Raw genomic sequence first — 24171 nt, forward strand, 5'->3', positions numbered from 1 at the left:
TTTGATTCTGTGACTTCTTTTCAATGAACTAATCCAATTAATTCTGTTAGGTGCACAGTTTCTGTTGTACACTACCTGACTGACCCTCCAGCTTCCAGAGTGGGGCTTTTCTATCCTAACATTCAATGATTCCCTATGATCTGGAAAATCAAGTGCACATCCATCATAATGGAATTCAGGCATCCAAAAATACAATAGCAATCCACTTCTCAAGTTTTATTTTCTACTATTTATCTGCATGTATCTGCTCTCCAATAAATCAATTACCATCTGGGGTAAATCATTATGGTAAAGCCTGGCAGTGAATCATGCCTCCTGGTATCCACGCCTTTGTGGAGTCCCTCCTGCATTGACTCTGGGCTGGGCCTTGTGACTTGCTTTGGCCAGGGGGACATTAGTAGATACGACAGAAGCAGAGGATTGAAAAGCGCTTGTGCATTGGAGCTTCCCCTCTTAGAACGTTGCTGCCACCATGTGATGAAATCCGGTCTAGCCTATTTGAAGCTGAAAGAGCATACCCTCCAAGAGAGAGGCCCAGCTGTCCCAGCCCCCAGTAAGCCTGCAGCTGATGCCTCACGAGCACACCATAGAATCAGACCGCAAGAAATGACAAGTGATTATTTTAAGCTACTACATGTTAGGGTAGGATGTCACATAGTAAGAGACAACTAAGACAGAAATTGTTTCCATCTCCTTCATCAGAGCTACACGCTCATGAGATACAGTTTTTATCTTCCAGCCACCAGTTTGCCCACCTGCTTCACTGCCACAAAACGTGGGTCTGGGTCAACCCTTCCAGCTTCCTACAGCAGAGTCCTCACTGCTCTTCCAGACTCCCCCATGTTTCCTTGTTGCTCCTCTAGCCTCTGCCTGCTGTCTGGTCACAAAGTCAAGGCCACGTGTTTTCATTTATTTGTTATGACAGCACCTGCATAGCCAGTTTCCATCTCTTGTAAAATATTACCATCATATTTTTAATGTGATACAACATTTTTAAAAGATGAACCTTTCCTCCTGTACCAGATGGGGTTTCTCCCTCTTTTTGAAACCCTCACAGTACTCTGAACCTCTTTCGTGGTATTAATGGTTTGCGTCCTATTCTTTCCTGCCTTGCTGTTGTCCGCTGGGTAGTCTCCCATGCAGCATTTTACCGGGTATTAGAGCAGTCGACTCTACAATCTCTATGCTTTGCTCCTCAAAACAGGGTCCCCAGACCAAAGGCAGTAACATCACTTGGGAGTTTGTTAGGAATGCCAACTCTCAGACTCCACCCCCAAAATACTTAAACAGAATCTGCACTCTACGAAGACCTCCAGGTGATTTGAAAGCATATTGAAGTTTGAAAAGCAGCTGCACATTAGAATACCTTTGGGACATAAAAGAATATCCCAATGCCTGGGTACCACACAGATGAATTACATTACTTTACAGTCTGGGTTGAGACCCACTGTGCTACAGTAGAACTGGCAGATTTAGCAAATAAAAATACAGAGCACACAGTTCAATTACAATTTCAACAGTAAAGAACTTTTTAGTATATCTCAAATACTGCATGGGACATATTTACACTCAACAATTCTTTGCTGTTGACCTAAAATGCTAATTTAACTGAGTATCCTAGATTTTATCTGGCAGCCCTATTCTCATGTTTATTTGGGACAGTAAGTTTTCAAACATCACTGTGCAACAGAATCACTTATCAACCTGGAATCCTAGGCCCCCATCCTCAGAGTGTCTGGGTCAGTGGAGCTGGGATGAGGCACAAGAATCTGGATTCCTGACAAGTTTTCAGGTTGAACGTGTTGCTCAGGGAACCGCTTTTGAGAACTATTGGTCTAGCAGTAGATCTGTCTGAATGGATACCGTGGCTATCTTCATCAGCAATAGTGAACATGAGAAAAACCTTATAATGAAGATGAGGATCATGATAGGGTCAGGTACCTTCACAAGAAATAAGTTCCTCATTGGACATCATGAGCGTCAAGTGTACTGCTCCCTCCAGGGGCAGTCCAAAGCTTGGCTTATCTCTAAGACTATGACTTTAAACCAGATCTGTCCCATAGAAACACAATGTGAGCCACAAATGTTTTCAGTTTTAGATGTTATATTAAAACTAGAGGCCTGGTGCATGAAATGCATGAACGGGGCAGGAGGTGTCTCTCAGCCCGGCCTGCACCTTCTCCTATCTGGGATCCCTCGGGGGATGTCTGTCTGCGGTTTAGGCCTGATCCCTGTGGCATCGGGCCTAAACCGGCAGTCAGACATCCCTCTTGTAATCCAAGACCACTGGCTCCTAACCATTCACCTGCCTGCCTGCCTAATGCCCCCAACTGCCCTCCCCTGCAGGCAAATTCACCCCCAACTGCCCTCCCCTGCCAGCCTGTTCTTGCCCCTAACTGCTCTCCCCTGTTGGCCTGATTGCCCCTAACTGCCTCTGCCTCGGCCCCCACTACCATGGCTTTGTCTGGAAGGAAGTCGGACGTCTGGAAGATGGTCGGTCAACCCGATCTAATTAGCATATTACCCTTTTATTGGTATAGATATTTAAATAAACAGGTGAATTGATGTTAGCAATATATTTTAACACAATATATCCAAAATCTCATTGTTTTAATATATGACCATTACAATTATCCATGAGGTCATTAACATTCTTTTTTTCATAGCAGGTATTTGAAATCTGGTGTTTATTTTGTGCTTACACCACATCTCAGTTCAGACGAGTCACATTTCAAGTACTCCATAGCCATATATAGCTAGTGGCTGCTTTATTGAAAGGTGCTGCTTGGAACTATTGCCTGACCCTGAGCTCGGCCCCGTCCGGACACCTCACTCTTCTCTGACCACAAACTTGGGCTAGTTCCCAGACTAGTTGTGCCCTGTGATTTTTCTTTTTCTCAAATTCCTAGCCCTAACCTCCACCTTCTCATTCCTGTGCCCTCACTCAAGGGGAAAGACCACATGAGTGGAAATCTTAATGCCAACAATAATGAACCAGGCTTAAAGAGACCTTGTTGCCTTGTAATGTGAGAGACTGAAACATTGTGTGAGTCTACTGAGTCCTTGCTTTGAACAGGTTTTCCCATCACACATGAGGCTTACTAGGTGTACCAGTTAATAATGCGGATTTTTTTCAATAGATGGAGTTACACATATGTTGATATATATGCAATTTGATATATATGCTATTTTGTTGTATTGCTCCTTCAGATTACCACTTGTTCCGATCGATGGCACACACACTTTCTGAGCAGCACTTCAAAAGATACAAAGAAGTGGAAAATTGGGTCTCTGAATGGTCTGCCTCAAAACAAGAAAAGTTCTATTGTTCTATTTGTATCCACAAATTACCTGAAAGATGGGGAAATGTGTAGCTAGCGATGGACATTACTTTGAATAAAGCACTTTTGATGTTTCTCTTGAAATTATCGTGTTTTCTTTGATTACAAAATCTGCATTTTTAACCAGTAAAGAGTCAATCTGCATTGTTAACCAGTACTGGTTAACAATTCGGATATCAGTTAATAATGAGGATTGACCCTTTACCGATTAAAAATGCAGATTTTGTAATCAAAGAAAATACGATACTTTCAAAAGAAACATCAAAAGTGCTTTATTCAAAGTAATGTCCATTGCTAGCTACACATTTCCCCCATCTTTCAGGTAATTTGTGGATACTGTCCCAATAGAACTTTTCTTGTTTTGAGGCAGACCATTCAGAGACCCAATTTTCCACTTCTTCGTATGTTTTGAAGTGCTGCTTAGAAAGTGCATGTGCCATCGATGGGAACAAGTGGTAATCTGAAGGAGCAAGGTCTGGTGAACAAGGCTGGTGGGTTAATACTTCCCAGGCAAGATCTTTTAACGTGTCTTTAACTGGTTTTGAAGTGTGTGATGGTGCATCATCATGAAGCAAAATTACTTTGCCGTGTCTTCTGGCGCATTCTGGTCATTTCATGATCAAAGTGTGGTTCAAATTGATTATTTGTTGTCAGTAGCGATCAGTATTAACGGCTTCACCTGGTTTTAGAAGCTCATAATACCACACCTTCCTGATTCCACCAAACGCAGAGCATTGTCTTCTTTCCAAAGCAATTAGGCCTTGCAGTCCATGTTGATGGTTGACCTGGATCAACCCATGATTTTCTGCATTTGGAACTCTCAAAATAAATCCACTTTTCATCGCCAGTCACAATTCGATGCAAAAAAAAAAAAAAAAACAAAACTTTCTTTCATGCCGTTGGAGCAACATTTTCCTGATGACTTTTTGGTTTTCATTTGTCTTTCATTCAGTTGATGTGGCACCCATTTTCCTTCCTTTAAAATCTTTCCCATTGCTTGTAAACGATTGGAAATTGTTTGCTGAGCAATGTTTAATCTTTCTGCAAGTTGTTTTTGAGTTTGACACCCATCTTCATCCAATAATGCTTGTAATTGTTGGTCTTCAAACTTTTTTGGTTGACCTGGACGTTCTTTGTCTTTCACATGGAAATCATCACTTTTAAAGCATTTAAACTAGTGTTCACAAGTATCTTGAGATGGAGCATGTTCACCATAAGCTTCCCAAAGTATACGATAACTTTCAGCAGCACTTTTCTTCAAAATAATGAATTAAAACTTCCCGCAAATGCTCTTTTTTTTTGGCACAAAATTCAACATTTTTAAGCGTAAAAATAGCTATGATGTTAACACCTTCAGCAAATTTGACATGTGAAGTTTTGAAGCTTGCTGTCAATACAACAAAATAGCATACATATCAAATCGCATATATGTCAACATATGTGTACTCCATCTATTGAAAAAAAGCAGCATTATTAACCGGTACACCTAGTAATCAAAGTCTCAGTCTAAGAAGCCCTGTTGAGGCTTTGTTTCCCCTAGTTTTAAAATCATAAGTGCCAGCGAGATAACACTTCTCTAAGATAGCTTGAATGCTATAGCTTCAATTTTCAAGGAAAGGAGATTTGTATAAGTAACACAAGCAAAGGAGAAGAAAAATCACCGAAAGGTAATTGGCTAAAAGTCTTACATTCCTGAGTAAAAAATAAACAGTACTGTACTTAAAACCATCATTTATATATTTTTTCACATGTCAGTGGCATATTTATCCAAGATTTGACACTCTTTTAGTTGTAAAGGTGCCTAAGAGTTTAGTAATTCTACAGTTAAAAGTAAAAGATAAATTATTTATCCATCATATTGCTTTATGAGGCAGAAAAGCAATGCACTGATTTTCTGTGTATCAGGCCTATGTTCACAGCCTAGGAAGGTTCAGGTAAATTTCAGCTGGGGGATGTGTGAGATCTGGGCCTTGGTTGCTTTAATGGCATCTAGGGCTTTCTAAAGCTAGGATCACTGTTGTGGTCTGGAATTAGGTTTGAGGTCCTGAGACTTGGGTTAAATTTAACCTAGATCATCAACCAGATGAATTTTCGGCTACAATTTCAACTGTAAACAATCTGACAGGGTGATTGGCAGCCTCTCATTATAGAGGCGTACTGATTAATTAACACAGAGCTTAATTAATTTTGTAAGGCAAAGAACAGTATTTCTTTGCAGTGAAAATCAATATTGGAATACTTGGATCCCGTTCTTGGGGTTAATTTCACTCAGGTATTTAGCTCACTTTAAATTCACAGTTCTTAATAAATGTTATCTTCTTCCAACTATTAAGGTAATTGGGAATATTTATGATACTCTACCTGAAGTTATTTTTGGAAGACTATGAAGTGTAAATAAGTATATTCTTTTATTCTTGCTTAGGTTTCAAAAGCATATTTCTATTATTGTACTTGTCAGGATGTTACAATACACTGTTAAAGGCAAAGATGTATGTAGAAACTGTGGGAACATCTACCCCCACCCCCTGGGTTTTGGTAGGAATTATCTCAATGTTGTGCTCAATGGACATTTAAATCATTTTGCCATTGTCAATGCCTAGATAATTATTTCCTTAAATATTTTTGTGAGTCTTCGGGGCTCCTCAGAAAAGAGTTTCTTCCTTTGACATATGACTTAGCAGAATTCTCTATTCTGAAAATAAACCATGAATGGGAGAGTTTCTGCAGCCTGCAAGGTAATTTTCTGGGAAGGCCTGAAGAAAGTCCAGAGTTTGAAAACTGGAAGGGCTGAGATTCTCCCTCCTCCTGGGAAAGAGACATGATACCTGCCAAGAAGCTCAAGATGAAGACTGAGCTACAAGGCATCACTTGGACCATCTAAAGTCTGAGCTCAGGGGGACAAATGAAGATGCTCGCTTCCCTGAGGAAGACAGTGATGAATGTGGCTTTGTCCAGCTATGCAGCACAGAGACACACAGAGAGAGGGGACAGAGTGGGAGGTGGCCTCATGAGAAAAGGTGCTCTAGGGATGTCCTGTAGAGGGCAAGAACTTACTGTAAGCCCAGAAGCCCAGGAAAACTCAGGAGCAACTTCTTCTTTTCCTCTGCTAAACCAGGAGCTAGAGCACAGCTCCAGGGGCCCTAGAGGGGGACAGCGGAGAGAGCAGAAAGGACTGTGCCCTGAGAGGCCCTGGAAGGACTGTGAGAAGCAATGGTTAGGAAACTGGTGCAGGACTAACTGAGCATCCTGTTGCACCTGTAACATCCGTGAGAGATGTATTTTCCTGTAGCTTGCAGAACGATTCTAAGGTGATTTAGTAATTATTTGGTTAAGCCAACTTTTAAAGTAAATTTCACTCCTTAAAGAATCTCTTTAGGGCCATAGAGAGGGGAGCAGTAACCCCTTAGAGCTCAAGTGTGAGGGTGTCAGTGAACCCAAAGTCCAGGGAGAACCAGTGATGTGGGACAGGAGGAGCTGAGGTACCAGAGGGAGAATTTCAGGGTCAGCTGTGGACTCCTGAGGCCCCATGACTACTTTGTTACTGAAGCAGCTGAAATGTGACTCCCCAGGTGTCTGTGACCACTTGATACCACACACACAAGTCAAGTGCGCACAAAGGGGACTTTCCTTTGCCAGTAAAGATAAGCTGTGACTTTGGCCACTCTCTGTTTTCAGGAACAAGATGCTAATTGATTTCTTTACAGATTTAAAACAGATTCGAACTGTTTGAACTGTCCTAAATATCTTCCTTTTTGATTTGTAATCATTATTTCACCATTCATTATCATGAAAACATACATATGTAAGTTTTAAATGGTTCCATCTGAGTCATATTAATTAGTTAAATAGGTTTCTGATTGAATCCTATTTTTATGGCATTATGAAATTTATAAAAATATCTGAGACTTCAAAGCTACATATATCCAGTTTTTCTCCCAATTCATTAGCTGTTTTTTTCTTAATCTTTCCTACATCCTCCTTCTCTTTTTGTCATCCCAGTACTTTATCTTCGTACTCATTCCCTTATTTCATCCAGTTCTATAATTTTCCAATGCCTTTAATAATTCACATATTTATTTTTATATAATTACTAGGGAGCCCAGTGCATGAAATTTGTGCACTGGGGAGGGGTTCCTCAGTCCAGCCTGCCCCCTCTCACAAACTGGGAGCCCTCAGGGGATGTCCTACTGATGGCTTAGGTCCGCTCCCCATTGGGAGCGGACCTAAGCCACAGTCTGGCCTCTCTTTGCAGGAGGCGACCGGGCTGATCAGGGGAAGGCGCCAGCCCCATCACCCTGCTGCTGCAGCTGCCAAGGTATTTTCACCAACATGGACTCCAGTCCCTTTACCATGAAAAAAATGACAACTTTCTTTAGGCATTTTTAAGATGTGTCTTTCATAGGATATGACATCTTTATTTTCCTTTTTATCCTCACCTGAGGATATGTTTCCATTGATTTTTTTCCCCTTCCCTCCAATCCCAGGCTTGGCCCCTTCCCAAGCCTAAAGCCTCCACTCCAGGCTTTGTGCTTGGGAAGGGGTTCCCCCCATGGCACCTCCAATCACAGGCTCAGCCCCTTCCCAAGCCTAAAGCCTCTGCCCCAGGCTTTAGGCTTGGGAAGAGCCCCCTCCCCCCCCCCCGCCCTTCTGATGGCCAGCTGGGAGTGACCTGGGTGCTGAGGAGGTTCCTGGGACCCAGGTATGTATGCAAATTAACCGCAATCTTTGTTGGGTTAATTTGCATACTCACTCTGATTGGCTGTGGGCGTAGTGGAGGTACAGTCAATTTACATGTATCTCTATTATTAGGTAAGATACCCAGTCTTTAACTCCAGACTCCCATATAAAACTACCTCAATGTTAAATCTATTGGATATCAAATAGGTATTTTAGTCATAAAAGTTTGAAATGAAATGCTGCATATTCCTCTAAATATTTATCTTTCTTTTATTAATCCATAAAGTAAGGGTTGGAACTGTAATGCTGTGAGCAGGTTCAAGAAACAGATAATTAAAGAAAGTTCTCCTTGTTTGGTTTGGGAATATACTAGGTTTTCCCCTATTCCAGCAGAAGGAAAAAAAAAAAGAACAAAACAAAATGAGCTGCTGGAGTATATTGACATTATCCTTTCTAACTGCAGGTAGAACAAGGATAAAGGAAGAGAAGAGGAACAAAAGGGAGCTAAGACAACCCATCTCCACATTTAGGCTCTACCTATAACCAAAAACTGTCTAACACGACCTTCCCACGGCCTTGCTCTGGCTTCACATCCCTCCTCCAAACTTAGAAATACCTGGATGCAATATTTAGAATAGGCATCACAACTCCCATACCTTCCTCCACTGTTGTCTATGCCTCTTGCATGAGGGAAGGGATCACAACACAGAGGGAAGTTATATTATTATTCTAGCTACTGCTAAATCAGAGTGGGTGAAGCTTATAGCAGAAAGAAAGGTTATGAAAATCAGAACACATCAAGTCCAAAGGAATATACCAAACTGTGTGGCCTCCAGCTGGTTTAGGTTGGTTCATCTACTAGTCTATCAGATGCTTATGGTAGGCATCTTTTCTGATCGGTTGGTGCCACTGCTCAAACCAGTAGGCATGTATTTTGAATATTACCCTTGGTTATGTCATGGTTTCTGTATCTATTATGTGAAAGGAGCCTTACAAAAAATGCACCTAAAAAAAATGCACCTATTCAGACAGACGTGTATACACAAGTAGACACTCATATATTGTTCATAAATATTTGCTAAGTGTTCTACTGATGAACTCATAACAACAACCAGAGTTTCTTTACCAACAATGTAGGTTGCTAATAACTCCACATTCTTGTTAATCCTGAGAGGTTCCCAGCTTCCCTCCATACAAGATGTATTAAAATCACCTAGGTAGTAGTACATTTGCAGAACTATGAAATAGTACTTCATAACAATTCAAATTATGCTTTCAGGTTAAATTCCCCATCTCCCCCACAAAAGTGCACAGAAATCTCACCCTCCCCTCTAAGCTTGTCAATTTCCTCTGGGGCTTAAATACAAATTTTTTCTCTTAACTATTATTACTTTTAGCAACTTTGTCAAAAAATACTTGAAATATAGAAAATTGCTTAGCTCTGTGGTACTGGGCCATCTATCCTGTGTTTACCTGGACTATAAGGGTACATATCCCTCTCCAAGAAGTGTTAAGCCCAGGAAAAGAGATGACAGGATCTCAGAAAGCAGGACTGAGCCAGATCCCAGCTCAGAGGAGGAAATGTGGTGTTTATGGGACCAACTTGCAAATGCAAACATGAGCAAACCAAAGCAATGTAACAAAGGATCCTCAACCGCTGGATTTCTCCAATGTTTAAAGTTGTTATAAACATCCATGGCTAAGTTTGGAACAGGTTTGTTTATAAATATGCATTTATTTATTTAATAGAATCACAAGGGTAACTTAACCAAAACTTACCTAAGAAACATCAATTTTCACCTCTCCAATTGGGGGCTAGTCCTCAAGCTCATCTCTCTCTCTCTCTCTCTCTCTCTCTCTCTCTCTCTCTCTCTCTCTCTCTCTCACACACACACACACACACACACACACACACACACACACCATTCCTTTTCCTCTTACTGGGTTGGGACTCAGTAATCATAGGATTCCCAATAAGATTCTGAAAAGCCCTTGGATATTGGGGGAGGTGTGCAGCAGTTTTCCAACTCTGTTCAATGTGAGGGGGTGGATCAAATAAGTAGTTAATTATCCCCCCCCCCAGACCTAATACTTTATGAACTTTCAAAGGGACACAGAAGCCAACCCAAAAGAGTTCCCAATGGTCAAAGCTAGGACAATTTGAGCAACAAAATAAATAATGTAGTATAAATTACAGATCAAAGTATAAAATATACATGAGTCCATACTGGCATAAGTAAATGGTTGAATAGATGAGTAAGTGGGAGAGAAGGAACAAATCTTCCTTGCAGAGTAATTGCAGGTAATATGTATAGATACCCCACCCATCCAGCAGGTGGAGTTTTATTCCTCCCCCCCCCCCCCCCTTGGGTGTGGGCTGGATTTAATGACCTTCATCCAAAGAAGAGTGTATGAAGAAAGAATGACAGAGAAAAAGAGTAACTGCCTTGGAAAAACCTGGCAGGCACTGCTTTAACCAAGTGACTAAGGTTGCCATTCCCAGTACTGGGTGGTATTGTTATCTTGTGCCCCCACAGATGCTATGATGAGAAAGGCACTTTACCTTCCTGGTCTTCCTTCACCAAATTCATCACCACCGTCTAGTCAGGAGGAAAACACCAGACAAAACCAAACAGAGAAATCTTAGCAGAATAGCTTAGCAGAATTCTTCAAAACTGTCAAAGTCAAACAAACGAACAAAAACAAGAGACGCTAAGAAACTGTCACAGACTAGAGGAGATTAGGAGACATGACATTAAATGCAGTGTGGTATCCTGGCGGGGGGCCGCGGGGATCCACAGAAAGATGTTGGGGAAACTAGTGAAATGAGAACTAAGTCGAGTTTAGTTACTTGTATGGACAATGCTGATTTCTTAGTTTTGACAAAGGCACCAGGTAATGAAAGACATGAACATTAGGGGACACCGGCTGAAGGGGTTAGGGCACTCTGTGCTGTCTCTGCAATTTTTAAGTGAATCTAAAATTACTCCAAAATAAAAAGTTTAATTATCAACAACAAAAACAAAAGTTTATGAACTTAGAGTGCAAACAGAACCTTCTTTATAAACTATCCCCCTTATATCTCTACTTGAGAGGTGTGCGGTGTTCGGGAGCGCTGGGGTGCAGGCAGTGCACCCTGGGGTGCGTGGAGCAGGGAGTGTGTGTCTGGGCGCTGGGCGCGGCGGGAGCGCAGGCTCCTCCCCGGGGCCACCGGGACGCCGGACTTTGCCCCGGGCGCGCCCTTCCGGGCGGAGCTGATCTGTCCCCCAGGAGCTCTCAAGGCCCCCCGAGGCCACCCAGCGGAAGATCCCAGGGGAGGAGCGGCTCCAAACCCCGCGCGCTCTCAGCGCCCTCCAAGGTAGGCGATCTGCGGCCCCCAGCGCGCGCCAGGTCACCCCCAGGTGGGCGAGCATCCAGATGCCCTTGAAGCCGGTTCCACCAGCGCAGCTCAGTTAACCAGGGACATGTCCCTGTTAAGGGGCCCTTGTGAGGAGAATATACCTCCAGGTAAAGTGGTCTTCTGTGCCCGGATTCCCTAGGCCAGAAGTTTCTGCTCCTCCGAGAAGAGAAAGTAGCTTCCCCAGACCTCCTATCCCCCAAGCTTCCCTCCCCCTCCCCCTAGAGCAAAGATAAATCCTCCTTAGCCCGGTGAACACCAGATTATTTCGGTTGCCAGGGCCAGGGAGAAAGCCCTCTGGAAAACTTGCTGTCACCTGTGAATCCCCTGGTCGGGGCTCTGGCAGGTCACTGCTCCCGCAATTAAGAGCCCAGACAAATGAATGAATGAAGGTGGTTGTCTTGCCCTTCATTCATTCCTGCTGGACTCCGTAGCTGCAGGTGTGCTGTGGTGGGATGGTAGAGCTGGAAGTTCCAGAGCATTGCAGTTGTGCAAAGGCGCAGCGTTCCCTTCCTGAAAGGTTAGTACAGGACCGAGCAAGGCTGGTTTTTAGATGAGATAATGATATGGCTGTGGTTTTCAACCCTCTTCGTAATGAAAAAAGAAAAATACACACACAAACTCTCTCTCTCTCTCTCTCTCTCTCTCTCTCTCTCTCTCTCTCTCTCACACACACACACACACACACACACACACACACACACACACGGGTCAGCAAAAGTAGATCTACTGTGCCATCGTGACATTCTTTTGAGTAAATAAAGCTATTGTCATAACCTGCGTGTCTTTTTCCATAGGAACAACTATTAACCCACTTTTGCCCATATAGAGTATATTTGCCTGTAAATATACTATATAGATTGGAAGAAGCAATTAGCCCCGGATATAGCTGAAACTGTGCCAGTTCACCATTACACTATATTGTTTTATTTTAGGAATCCAAACCTCCTTTATTTCTTGGTATATAAGCAGAGAAATGCAGAGGGGAATTACTGTATTCTGCATTTGCAAGAGGGGAAAAAAGATAGTCTGTCCTTTTGATTTTACCCAACGCTATTAAATATTCAGCTCTGCAGAAGTCTGGTTTTCCAGAAATTTGATCTGAGCTGGAGTCTCAGGTACCCGGACAGACACAATTGGTGCTGTTGTTTCCTGTTGCTGGGCCGCCCCCTCCCCCCGCCCTCACACTCCTAGATAGTGAAAGTCGCTGACACAGAGGAATGCCTGCCTGGGCAGGGAATGGTCTCCCTGGGGCCCCTGGATTTACAGAAAGAATGAAAACAGTTTACACTTCCTGGGACCCAGGCAAACTTCCTAAGAAGGAGCCTATCTTTGTGAGTTGCTAAATGACTTCAACCTGTTCAAACTACAAAGAGGCTTTTGAAATAAATAGTCACTATTTCAGTTGTATTATTTATTCGCCTTTATGGTCCATGAATCAATACAAGAATGTTATGGGTTACAATGTGCTGGACATCCAGTGGGCTTAATCCAAGTTCCAGCCAAAGATGAAAAGTAAGCTAGGTTTGGCTAAAACTGAAAAGTGAAGTGTATGTTTATTTGTCTGGGATACGGACAGAAAAGGGAAAAAATGAAGATTTTTGGAGGGGATTTAAAAGTCTTTAGAAGTAGTTGTTTCAAGTCTTTTGAATTGAGATATTTACATCAAAATCACATGACCATGTATTCATTGAAAAAAGTTCATGATGGCAAAATGTTACTATCAATTTAATTACACGTTTAAGTGAACTTACATTTTACAAGCATGAAAATTTACCTGCGTTTGGAAAACAAGAGCCTGTATGTATTCCCATTCAATCTTAGAAAATACTTGGTGTGTCTGGGTTTCCGGCTTATTAATGCATCCATTGAACCAATATTTACTGAGTGCCCCTCCTATAGGGCACCGTGTTCTGTGTTGGAGACTCAGGGGGGACCCAGCCCTGTGTAAATAGCTCACATTCCTGTCCTTGTGGAATTGACACAACATTTGAATCCTCCAGGACACTGAGACCATAGATTAGAAACCACATCAATGATCATCAGTTTTGACAGTGATTTAAACCAGCTTAGTTTCAAATCACATATTGTCTTACACTGATTTAAATAATTTGTAAAGGAACTTGTGTGTTATTCAGGTCAGCGGTTTTCTTTTTTCTTTCTTTTTTTTCTAGTTCAAGCTTTTATTTAAGGGCAATGATCCAGAATGATTTAGATTTTGAAAGCAGCCACATCCACGGACTGCACATAGTCCTCACAAGCAGTGATCCACTCCTCCAGCATGTCTATTCCCAACTTTATTGTCTTCCATCACACACTATTATTTGAAGTTTTTAAAATTCCACGCCCCATGGAACTAGTGTAGAAGAGCCCCAGACCAAGCCGTCTGCTTGAATGCTCCTGACACACTCCTCTAATTTTGCCATTTCCATCTCATCATCCTCGGGTTTCATATCCATTAAGATGGAAGACTTGGCCACAAGTGCAGGTTTTTTTGGCTTTCTTTGACTCATGCTGCCCAAGGTGTTCTTCCCTTAGCCTCTTGCCTTCTTCACTTTCCTCCTCCTCATCAGATCCAAAGAGATCACTGTCGTCATCATCTTTAGTATCTGTAGCTCCACTACCTGTGGTGTCTTCCACATCAGCAGGGCCATACTCGTCCAAAGCTGTCTTCACTCCGGGCAGGCTGGCCTTGTCCTTTTTGTAGGACTTGATATGATTATACCAACGTGGGGGATGATACATGTTGACAGGTGGTAGGCCGGAGACTGCTTCAAATACTGCCACGTCTGCTTGTGATGGCACAGAGCCCTTGATGGATCTGGCTCTTGTCCGCAGGTAGTTGTTGAGCACTTTGAGACCAGTGGGCCTGTTCAGGCCTCCAAAACCTCTGATGTTGGCTGCGTCAGGAGTTGGGCAGCCGCAGAGGAAAGAGGTGCACAGGCAATCAGTGCCAAGCAATAAGGGGAGGCGGGGGGGAGTGGTTTTCTCTTTTGCTTAGATTGGGGAAGAACTTAGGAATCAGGTATTCTGGGTGGGTTTAATATTGAAAGGTGAACATGGTGGATGGTGCACCCAGGCAGGCTAAACAGACATCTCAGACGGTGATTAAAGAAAATTGAATTTATTTAGGGAAAGGGAATGGGGGATGGGATATCCAAAGGGAAGGGCTGCCCAGCAGTGACATTGCATCAGCGATGGCAGCCAAAATATACTTGGGACAGTGAAACAAGGAAGGGCATAGACAAAGCAACAGGAGAGTGTAGGCTGGGCTGCTCTGGCTCACTGGGAAGTCAGAGAAAAGGGGGCCTTAGAGACAGTTCAGAGGTAAGCCCAGGATGAGCTGCCCATTGTTCCCTTGGTTGCAAGTCTCATGTGCCCCCTTAGAGGTTGGAGGATGTGTGCCAGTGGGGGAATGGCAAGGGTGTGCTCCTTGGAGGAAGAATGTGCACTGGGTCCTTTGTCTTGCAGGTGGAAATCTTAGGGGAGGTCTCAGGGAGGGTCTTAATAGAATATTCATCAGCATTCCAGGTGTGCTCTTCTAAGGTCCTGGTCTCTACTGATTGGTCGGTGCTGGGGAGAGTGGGAGGTGGGGAAAGTGAGAGGGCAAGGTGTGGGTGGGGGGATCATTAGTCAATGTAGCTGGTCCTGAGGTAGCCACAGTGCCACTTGTTTGGTTTTGCTGATTTTCTGGACCTGGAGCGGAAATACAGTTGAGGCCTAGATGTTATCATTAGGGAAGAAAAGGTTACATGACCAGTGATATGCTAAGGGAGGATAGGTTACCCTGGGGGCAAGGTTCTTGTTTTCCCAGTTTTGCCTCTAGCTAGGCATTCCCGGCCTTTCTGCCCAACAGAGTTTTTGTACCTGCCCATCATCCTGGAGGTCTAATATTCTGGGGGTCTGTCTAATAAATATTATGAAATATTGAGATATTAAACCTAACATAGCTAAATATCAATTTATATAAATTTTATATAAATTTAATTAAAACTAAACTTTTAGTACTTGATCAATAATTTAGGAGGAAAAAATAAATGAAAAACTTCAAATTGAGAAAATTCTATTCATCAAATTATATTTTCCTGTATATTCTGATAGTAATTATATTTCCTCCCAGAGGTAAAGAGTAACTTTATTCAAGGCATTCTTGCCTCCCCTCTTTTTTTCTGCTCTTTTTAAAAAACAGCTTTATTAGTGGTATAATTTATATACTGAAAAATATATTCAAGTGTATAATTCAATGATTTTTAGTAAATTTACCGAATTGTATAACCATCACCACAATCCAGCTTTAGAACATTTTTATTATCTCAAGAAGAGCCCACATGGCTGTCTGCCTCACTGACCCTCAGCCCCAGCAGCCACTAATCTACTTTCTGTCTCTTTACATTTGACTTTTCTGGACACATTATACAAATGGAATCATACAATATTTGGTCATCAGCATCTGGCTTTTTCCACCTAAAACAATGTTTTTTGAGGTTCATTCAGGTCGTAGCATGTTTCAGTGGTTGGCTTGTTTTTATTGCTAATATTCATTCTGCTGTATGGTTGTGACTCATTTCTGCAATTACATTTAGGTGGTAAGACAGACATCTTGGTCTAAGCTTCCTTGGTAGCATAATTTGAAAATAACTGATGGGAGCCAACCTCTTACTTATATTTATGAAAAATATATTCCTAGTATGGATTGCCGATCTTTCCAGAATGTGACATAACTGATCTTTCTGTGATACTCCCATGAAAATTGTGAATATTAAACCTCATGCTGATAGAAAGAAGCCTCCGTCATTCAGTCCTTTTTAAAATGATTCTATTGATTTTTTGAGAGAGAGAGAGAGAGAGACAGACAGACAGAAAGAGAGAGAGACAGAAAGAAAGAGAAATATTGATGTGAGAGAGAAAAACATCAGTCAGTTTACTCCTATACACCACCCTGATCAGGTACTGAACCACAACCTGAGCTTGTGCCCTAACCAGGAATCAATAACACTCAACCAACTGAACCTCTCCAGTTAGGGCCATTCAGTCATTTAGGTTGGACTTGGAAGATGTTTAACTCTTGACATTAATATTTGTAAAGAAGATACATCTCCTTTGCTACATTTCATCCCAAATGTATGCATTTAGAATAAGGGAATTTTGATGATCCTTAGACCTAACAGTGACAACTGAATTACTCTTCGAAATATGAGCGCTTCTTGATAACACATTTCAGTGGTATACTTACCATAAAGCATGAATCATCCATACCCTTTAGCCAATAATTAGGAAGGAGAGTATCTAGATTTATAAGCTTTTAGTTTTATTATTCTGTTGTTTCTATGACTGTGCTGAAGAATGAAACTGATATACGTATTTTTTTATTTACAAAATCAGGCACTCGTTTGAGCTTTTACTAGCTAGTAGATCAGAGAAAATCCAAAACAGAAGAAATGCCAGTCCTTTTTTTTTTCTGTGTGTGGTTTTTTTTGTTTGTTTTTGTTTTTGTTTTAGGAGCTAGACAGAAATTGTTAATGACCCAGGTTCCTGTGAGATGGTGCTGTTTTTCTGTGTGTTTCCTATAGAACAGAGCAAATAAGAACCTCCTAACACTGCATAGGCATTGACCTTGGGATGCCTCTCTTAGCAATAGGGAACCTTGAACAGCAGTCAGTCACAGCTGTTTTCTCATACACCCCATTCACCCTGCTCTGTGCCAACTACCGAGCGGCAAATTCATTTTAGGAGGTTACACTTGACAGCTTATGCTTACAGATCTTCTTAAGGAGATTTCTCTAGTTGAGGAGAAACCCTTCTATAACGAGTTGGCAGAATCTGTGACACTAAAGAGAAGACAATACATATGTCTTTGAATTCGTGTTATGGCTGAAATTGCAAGTTCCTACTTGGGGTGTGGGGGAGAATTCACTAACATAACTTGAAGATCTACTGTATTGACAACTTAGAATGCAAAGGATTCTATCTTTAAACTTCTAAAATTTACAAACAGGAGACTCTAGGTTAAATAGTACAGTTTTCCAAAGCTGACTGTGCTTCCTTGGAGCTCAGTTTTTCGGTTTGAAATATCAAAACAACTTGCTGAAACTCCTGGGTGGGAACACTACTCTTTTGATGATCTGTGTTTAGATGAATTGATCAGTCTCTGTTGGTAACATCTTCTTTTTTTTTTTTTTTTTTTAACTTGGTCAGGGTTTAAACATTTCCAGGACAGATGCATTTCTGTAGCCATACACTGCCAATTTCATTTCAAATGTCTCCTAAGCGTCACATACCAATCGCAGGAATCTGTCTTCATCCTTTTCACTTTCATAGACTTTGAAATTGGCATGGGCATGCTTCTCTGGGGGAAGGTTCCATCAGCATAGAGCTGTAAGCATCTTCTCATTATTTGGATGAGCTCACCCATCATAAAATTTGTTGACATGATCCAGTATAAGGAACTTGGTTTTACCAGAACAGAAGCTACTTCTCACCCTTGTATTTTTCTGTTACCGCCTGGATTTTGGTGGGATGCTGCCCTCAGATCAGTCTGACATCTTCCTGGAGCTATATGGTGGGTGGAGCCTGCCAAGCACAGGGTCCCTGCTGCTTCAGGCGGTGGCCAATCTGAGCAGACTCTGTAGCCATTGGCCGGATAGTCTACTATGGGCAACTGCAAAGAATGATAATATGCTGTTCATCTAGAAAATGATTAGAAGAGTGATGGATAGATGAGACAAGGAGTTCTAGTTTCATGAATTAGATTTAAATCTTGTTGCAAATATTCTTACATAGTTTTTCTATATTTCCTCTTACTTTTCCACTTTAGTAAATAATAATTATAATTGACTTTCTTAAAATGTTTAGATTTCCCTTGTTTCTATCACTGTATTGAATGTCAGGTTTTACTGACTATTCTTATAGCAGCAATAATTCTACTATCAGCATCCCTGTTACCTGCTTTTTAACGATTCTGATTCCACTGCTGTTTTTTTTGCTATATTTACTTTTTTGGGGGTCAATAATTTGAATGGAGAAAAGAAAATCAAGCTAATTGTGACTTCCAGTTAGTTCTGATAAAGTCAGTTAAATCCTTGGATTCTGAAATCTGAATTGTATTTGGCTTTCTTATGGTACTATTGGATTATTGTTTTTTTAAACAAAAGTATATAAATTCACCCTTTTTTAATGTGGTGTTCTGTAGGTTTTGATAAATGGTTCCAGTCATTGAACCACCAACACCATGAGGACATAGAACAGTTATATCACCCACCCTCCCCCATCCCCCCCAAAAAAATACCCTGGCTCTCCTTTGTAGCCAGCTTCTCTCTCACTTCTGTCCCCAGGTAACCACTGATCTGTTTTCTGTCTCCAAAGAATTTTCTAGAATGTTATATAAATGGAACTAAAGGATATGTATCCTTTTGGATTTGGCCACCTTCAGTGCATTTGAGATTATCCATATTGTTGGCCATAACAGCAGTTTATTCTTTTATATTGGTGAGTAGGATTCACCTGTTGATGAATATTCATTTTTTCCTAGTGTTTGGCAGTTATAAACATTGTGTTTTATGGGACATAAACTTTCATTTCACTTGGTAAATACCTAGGAATGGGATTGCTGGGTTGTACAGTGTGTGCTTAACTTCATAGGAAACTACCCAGGGTTGTCCAATATGGCGGCACATTTTTCATTCCCACCAGCAACAGGCAGAAGTTCCAGCTCCATGTCCTCACCCACACTTGGTATTGTCTGTTTTCCCCCCACACTGGGTAATTTTTAAAACTAAGTAAATTACACTGAAGCTAAAATATTCCAGGATGAGTTTGGAAAGTTATCACTATTTTATATATTCCTGAGTTTTCTACTCAAAGTATTTTATAAAGCCACAAAAAAAATTTTCCAAAAGGACACTTTCCTTGTAAATGTTACAAATGACTGAGATATATGGCAATGACATCTGTTTCTTTTTGTATTTTTTTTTCAGTGACAAATTATAAGTGGCTTTTGAAATGATTGTTAATGGAAAAAAGCTCAAAGCAGGGGGAATAATTGGCTGATGGGAGAGCAATTGAGTGGGGTCAACTGAGTGTGTCCTTAACACTGTCAAGTGATATCCTTTTAACCAATGTGCACAATAAGCCGTGAATTTAAATATTTAGTATTCCTTAACTGCGTATTATGGGTCAGATACTCCAGTGAGCACTTTTTATGTGTTACGTCATTTAATCCTCATCTAACTCCAAGGGGAAGTCAGCATTGTCATCTGACATTTTCAGTTGAGGCCTAAGAGGTTTAAAAGGGTTCCCAAGGCCACCCAGCTAGTGGGGAAGGAGAACAAAGTCTTGTGGGCAGCACCTCGTCCAAAGCCCCTGTTTGAAGCCATGAATCCATACTCCTTCTGTTTGTGGGGTAAATCTATGGGGACAGCACTCTCTGCTCAGGTTCCTGAAGGACACACCTAGGAGCTCACATCAGGAGGTACTTGACTGTTACTTAGTGACTTGCTTTGGAAAACTCAGATTGCTAAACTCGCTTGGGCTCAAGAAACTGGGCCTTGAAATCTATTCAGAATGCAACAGGGGGCAAAGTGGTAAGCTGGAAAGAACCAGTGGACTCATAGGTTGGGATCCATGACTGTTAAGAAGTAGCAGTCTTCACTTGGTTGTGTTGAGCCTCATTTCCTCATCTGTGAAATGGAACTAATAACACCAACCTCTCAGGGTGTTTGTGAGGATTATTAAAGGTAGCATACCTTAGCCTTCATGTGATGGGCATGCAATAGACCCTGGGCCCTGCTCCCCACCTCTCCAAATGGGAAGGGATCCATGTGATTCCCCTGCCCCTCTTTGCAGTTTAGTTGCCATATGGGCACTGGGTGAAATCTTCAGCTGTTTTCCAAAATCCTAAATGGATAGATCATTTCATTACAAAGAAACCTGGATTTGTGATCAATCTATCTGGGTTCAGGTAATGAGGTCAATTTATGACCTTGGAAAACTTAAATCATTTGTATGTGACTTGGTTGTATTATACACACATATACAGGGATAGAGATAGAGATATATGGATAATAACTATAGATAGTGTATTATAATGATTAATTTTGAGAGCATATGGAAAATGATTTCTTGGTAAATGACACAGTACTTTGTCAAGAATCTATATTTGTATATTGTGTTTGTACCAACATTTCAATCCTTTCCCCCCCAAATTAAATTGCTTTTATTTCATATGTAGGAGCTTTGTATAGCACTGGCTCTGATATAAATATATGTGTATGTACAAATGAGTAGCATTTTCAAATGAATGCAATTAGTTCTGCTTTTAAGAACTTAGATTATTACTTGAAAACTTATTACTTTGGCTCAGTGTTAACATGCATGTCTTTTGATATACTGTGTGTCACTTTCCAGGTAAATTGCACAGTCACCTGAGATTTAGCTAGCTGACACTGGATGTCACCATTGTGCTGTGGAATGTGGATGCAGAACAGGTACGCTCTTTAATACTCAGGAGATTGTCTCTTCAAGAGTTTGGAGCTATGTGAGTTATTCCCCCCTCATATAACCCGATTATCCTTATGGTATTACTTTTTCAGTTTCTAATATCTAAGATCTATATAATAGTGATCAAAAATGATGAAACAATAGTTAATATTGTTAGCTCAGAACTGAGAAACTGAAAACTCAGAACTGTGTCCAAACCAACCAGAGCTCTTGGTTGCAAACCTAAGTAATTGACTCTGGCTAACTTAAGCAGAAATGGAATTTACTAGAAGGATGTGCAATAGCATCCAGAATTGATGGGAAAACTTGCAACGATCAGACTTGAGCAAGAGCAGGATAAAGTCCTTCTGGCATTGCCACTGGTCACTACATACTTCCACTGGCCTTCCTGCCTGGGCACAAAGCACCACCCTGTGCCAGCCTCCTTCCCTTCCCAGAATAAGAATGGGGTTTTCATTGACTCCAGCTTCGACATGCCTGATGGCCAATCCCTTACTAGCATTTCCAGGTGACAGCACTCAGTGTGTTGTGGAGCGAGCACGAGTGAACAACCACTGGAATCCAGACCAAATTAAAATTTAGGGAGCCTTTATTAGCCGGCCAGCTGGTTGGCTGGCCAGTCGGCCGGCGACTGCTCTACCTTTCTCCATGCAGGGAGTCCAGAGAGCAGCCCTGACCCTTTGTGCAAGACCACTTTTAAGCACATTAACCACATCCTGTTTTTGCAGAGCAAGTAACCCAAGACAAAACAGTTTTTCCCAAGCAATGTCAGGATCATGCCATTGACGACCATGTTATTCACAGGGTCATCCTGTTCTTCAGAAAGCTGACCGTGTTTTATGAAAGAAGGCCTACGTGGTGGGAAGGGACCATGAGACCATATCTCAAGGCCTAGCCTGGTGTCAGCACTGACAACTCTATCAGGGGCATAGTCCATGGCCTCAGTAGTGCTCAAAAATTCCCACTCTCTAACAAGTGGGCTGGGTCTAGGTGTTGTACCTGTGCTCCAGCCCCAGGGAGGGAGGAAGAACAGGTAAGGCACCTTTTCCTGCAAAGACTCTGTACAGATGCTGAGTCCGTATATCTGGGAAGAAGGGTCAAGTACTGAACAACCAAAACATGCCAAAGCTCCACCATGGAGCTTTTCAATCAGCACCCAGGGAAATGAATTGAGAAGACTCCTTAGTCACCTGGACTTTATGGCCCCTTATCTTGCCTGACCTGGAGTTAGCTGCACTTGCCTTGACTTTGTTCTACCCTGCTTTTCCTTGAACCCTGAGGAAACCTTACCAGCTGGGAGGAGACCTGTTTTAAGTGGCTGTGGTGACAGTTCTTTATGCAAATTGGAAGTCTTAAATTTCAGCCTATTAAAAAAAAAATCCCTGCTACATTAAAAATAAAAAAGAAAACATGGTAGGCTACACTGTGTTCCTTGTTCTTAGAACGCTAAGCAAACTCCAGCCTCTGTTCTTGCTCCTCCCCCCACAACCTGGAGTCCTCTTCTCCCGGATGGCCACAGGGCTTCACCTCTTTTATTCAAGACTTTTGCTTAAATGCCTTCCCTTCCCACCCAGCGCCTCCTTTTATTCTGTTCCCCTGCTCTGCTTTTCTTCATGACACTTGTTATCACCTCCCATTATTTTCTCTACATACTACTGTTTTGTACTTTCAGTATACCGAAAGTCCCATGAAGGCAGTCTCTGGCTCACCTCCGTGGCCACAGCTCTTATCACAGCTGTATTTAATAAACATTTAATATATGAGTGACTGGATTAAGGGCTAAGTAGAGGAAAGAAACACCTTTGTTAGAATCTCTAGAATATAAACAGTACCTGTGTTAGTGTCCTAGGGGCTGCTGTGATAAAGCCACAAACTGGGGCTTAAACATAGTCATTTCTGTCTCACAATTCTGGAGGCTGGAAGTCCCAGGCCCTGTTGGTGGATGAGTTCCTTCTAAGGGCTTTGAGGGAGAATCTGTTCTGTGCTTCTCGGGTTCCAGAGCCTGGTGGTTCTCTTGCAGTCTGGGGCGCTCTTTGTCTTGTAGAAGCACCACCTTGATTGCTGCCTTCCACTTCTCCATAAAGTGCATGTCTGTGTCCACACGTCCCCTTTTTATGAAGACGCCAGTCATATGGGATTAGGGATCCACCCTACGCAAGTAGGAGTTCATCTTAACCAACTACATCTACAGTGACCCTATTTTCAAATAAGGTTACATCCTGAAGTACTGAGGGTTAGGACTTCAACATGTAAATGGGAAAGGGGACATAGTTCAACCCATAACACTGCCTTATATGTGTTGATTGTATAATGGGTAAGCCATTCTTCTGTAATTACACAGAGAAGTAGGTTTAGTCACATTATTCTGGGTGACTAGTGATGTGTTGCTTTATCACAATTCACAATAATGTGTATGAATTGCTTTGTAACTTGTAAACTATTCATTAGATGTTAGCATAATCAGTTAGGATATTGATGGATTATTGATGCTTTTTCAAGAAAGAACCAATACAGTGGGTTTGCTGGTCTTTAGATTCCCCCAAACAGAGTTTCTCTTATAGCCCAGCTCAATCTGCAGACTGTTTAAAATATTACCTGGTTCATCTCTACCACTGGTGGTTTCATATTTTATTTACTCATTTGACAAACATGTATGAATCATTTATTATGTGCTAGGCACTGTTATAAGTGCTTAAAAAATGTTAACTCAAATAATTCCATACAGTTTATTTGTATTATTAATTATTCATGTTATTAATATTATCTGAATGTTATTAATAAGGAAACAGAGGCACAGAGAGGTTAAGGAACTTGCTCAAGGTCACACCTCTGCTGAGTGGCAGGGTCAGGCCATGAAGCTAGATAGTCTAGGTCCAAAACTTTTCTTTGTAGAAAGCTCTTTCTTCACCGAAAGTCTCACGGAAAAAATCAGTGTGAGACTGAACAAAGCAGAGCTTCTTTGGTTCAAATGAGAAGCCAAAGCCCAGTCTGCTCAGCACCTCCCCTGTCCCCTGAGAGTCCTTTCTGCACCGCTTTGATCTAGGAAATAACACCTCTTGGAGGGATGCCACTTGTAAGCTGTCTTCAATCCACTCTAGCAGAAAACAAATAAAATTCGTTTCTCACTTTAATTAACTGATTGTGTTTTATGTTGAAATTTTTATCTGCCTAATCTACTTCTGGCAGAAATAAAATGCTAAGATGGATTTTCCCCAGGAAGCTAATGCCATATGGCAATTTGGACTTTGTGAGCTTAAGTTC

General features: G+C 41.6%; 1 pseudogene across 1 annotated transcript; it reads right to left on the reverse strand.

Annotated features, from left to right (window-relative positions):
- Positions 1-13626: 13626 nt before the first annotated feature.
- Positions 13627-23041, reverse strand: LOC308256550 (elongation factor 1-beta-like; annotated as a pseudogene). Its single transcript has 2 exons — positions 22816-23041; positions 13627-14315 (listed from the first exon to the last, which is right to left on the reverse strand). The product of its transcript is annotated as an elongation factor 1-beta-like (transcript).
- Between the last annotated feature and the right edge of the window lie 1130 nt (positions 23042-24171).

The sequence above is a fragment of the Plecotus auritus genome, assembly GCF_963455305.1.
Source record: "Plecotus auritus genome assembly, chromosome: 8".
In the NCBI taxonomy this organism is placed as follows: Eukaryota; Metazoa; Chordata; class Mammalia; order Chiroptera; family Vespertilionidae; genus Plecotus; species Plecotus auritus.